The sequence below is a fragment of the Microtus ochrogaster genome, unplaced genomic scaffold, assembly GCF_000317375.1.
Source record: "Microtus ochrogaster isolate Prairie Vole_2 unplaced genomic scaffold, MicOch1.0 UNK59, whole genome shotgun sequence".
Taxonomy (NCBI): Eukaryota; Metazoa; Chordata; class Mammalia; order Rodentia; family Cricetidae; genus Microtus; species Microtus ochrogaster.
Genome location: NW_004949157.1, coordinates 1,601,681 through 1,604,541, shown reverse-complemented (window position 1 = coordinate 1,604,541; position 2,861 = coordinate 1,601,681).

Sequence of the window (2,861 nt, the reverse complement as noted above, 5' to 3'; positions counted from 1 at the left end):
ATCCCTACATCTCCCCTTTTTGTCTAAATAAGACAGAACTAAACCAAATACAACTATATACAATACTAACAAATAATAAATATAACAAACAATATATTAGACTTTCAGAACCACCATTCCCGCGGAGACCAGGAAAGCAGAAGCAGCGGCTGGGAGCACGCTCGCCAAAATTATAGGCAAACATTATCCCGAGGCGAACACGCCCCCTAAGGGGCGGGACTTATCCCTACACAAGTTCTTTTCCATTTTCTCTAATGTTTTACCATTCCAGCTCACTACTCACTCCAGGACCTACAAAAGCATTTTTGTGGTCCTTCTCCTAATAATATAGCAATTGCAAAACAATCACATGTATGCACTTAATCATGAGACTCACAGTAGATCTGTTTTATAGTATGTGATAATGTACAAACCACAACTTGAATACATTTTGGGGGAAACTTTCCTAGTCTATCCTTCTTAGATTCAGCATTTGACAAAGTCTTCAGCATCGACACATTTCCAATGATAGTATGACCAACATAACTTTTATTCTGAGTTTGAATGAAATTCACATTTGCATCAGTTTTCTAGTCACAACCTGTTATCTGATCTCTAAGATGTTCAATGTCTTCCTAATCTCACATAGTTGTTTATATATAACTGATTAAACAAAATTTCTGAATTTCCTGTAAGTTGTTGGTGAGTAACAACCTACAGTTACTTGTAACATTTCTCAACATAACCACTTTTTTTCTTTAGGAAGCAAAAAAAAAAATCTTGTAAGTCAGATTCCAGAGTCGTGTTTATTGGTATCTTAGACAGAGACATTAACACACATGATTGTTTGATTTATAGCTTTGAAGTATAACAGGAGATGTGGATATGACATATTAATATGACATGTGTGTAAACCCTAGAGAATCAGCCTCAAAGAAGCATTTAGTTGGGTGACATAGAATATGGATGAGGACTTGTAGAAATGCTTCAGTCTGGGACCTTGTACACAGTATATGCTCAGCAAGTATTTGACTCAAAATGGAAGAAAACAATGAATAAAAAGATTAGTGAAATAAAAAGGAAAGAAGCAATAAAAATGCTATCTGTATTTTCTTCCAGAATCAAGTTTATGGCATATTGCATTAAGGAAAATTTATACTTAGAACAGAATTTTTTGCTGATAAAAAAAATCTGTGTCTTTTGAGAGACACCAAATCAAGGAGAATGAAGTCTACAGCATGGCAGGTCCTGCAAACAAGGTATCTCTAAAAATTTCATATTATTATTTCAAGTCTTCATGAAATAGTAGACATCTGGATTTTGTAAGATATGTTATACTCAGTTTTAAATACTAAATGATATTTATTCTCACTTCCAATGACAAAAGAATGTAAGATGTGGTAATTTATGGTACTTTCCTTTAAAAAAAAATAACTCCATTTACAGGACTTTTTACAGTTTCCTTTATGCTCATTTACTGTTCTAGGCCTTGTCCTTTTAGTTCAGATTATACTAATTCTTTCAGGTAAGAAATATGAAGTCTGAGCAACATAAGAGGGTGTAAGCTTGTGAAAACATCATCTTAAACAGTCGTTCTCAACCTGTGGGTCACAACCCTTTGAGGTGATTGATTGACCCTTTCACAGAGGTTGACTGTGAAAATGTCATAGTCTGTAATACATATAAAATACATTGTAATTCATCACAGCAGAAAAATTATAATTATGATATAACAACAAAAAGTAATTTTATGGTTAAAAGTCACCACAGCATGAAGAACTGTATTAAAAGGGTTGCAGCACTAGGATGGTTGAGAAACACTAGTGTTAACCATTGTACTGCCATATTGCTTCTTATCAAATACTAAGTTAAAGGTATAGAATAAAAAATAATAGTGGAAACAAAAGTAGACTTGAAAATTATTTTATTTTGAATGCTCTCAAAAATGAGGTGTAGTTTCCTTCAATAAAGATACAGAGATTAAGGAATTCTTTTTAAGAAAGACAGACCGTAGTTATCATATAATTGAGGAAACAGTATCTGATAATGTGAAATTGGATGCAGATAATTTTAATGGAGGAAAAGATACGGAAGAAAAAAGTATATAGAAAAAAATGATAGTAATCATTAGATACATATAGAGTTAGAAAAATACAAATGAGAAGGCAGAATGATAACCAATAAGATTCACTTGGCCTAACATGTTGGAACATGTGACTTTGAGGCATGATTACATTCATGAATTCCATGGCTTTCAAGGTAATATTGGTGTTAGGTTTGTGAGAACTTAATTCTTCAATTAACATGTCAATCACAAGGCTGGTAAATTATACTCAGAAGGAATTATCATAGTGGAATTAATTCACCCAGACATTCCTAGATAGTAGATGTTGAAAGATTTCTGAATTTTCCATTTCCTTACATTTTGATTCTTTGGTTTTCTTATGTTGCCTGTGTCTCCATAGTAGCAATAAATCATTAAGTGCATATGTATTAGCATTCCATAGCCTCATCTAAATTTATCAACAAAATAGTATAAAATAATGTAACTTACTTTTAATCTTATAACAATAATATAGTCTATAACTTAGTTTAATATTTCATTAGCTTATCAGTTATTAATGAAGCAGCCATGTTATAGTTGTGTGCCATTTTTGCTTGGAATTAATACTGAGGAATGTATTACCACTAACTTGGGAGGATAAGGCAGAAGAATCACAAATTAAAAGTTTATAAGTGTTACAGAGTGGGCTCAAGGCCAACCTGGGGAATATAGTGAAATTTTTGTCTCCAGATGAAAAGTAAAATAAGGGCATAGCTTATTTATAAAGAGATTGCTTCAAGAGTAAAAGGCCCTATTCCAGTTACTGAAAACAAAAATC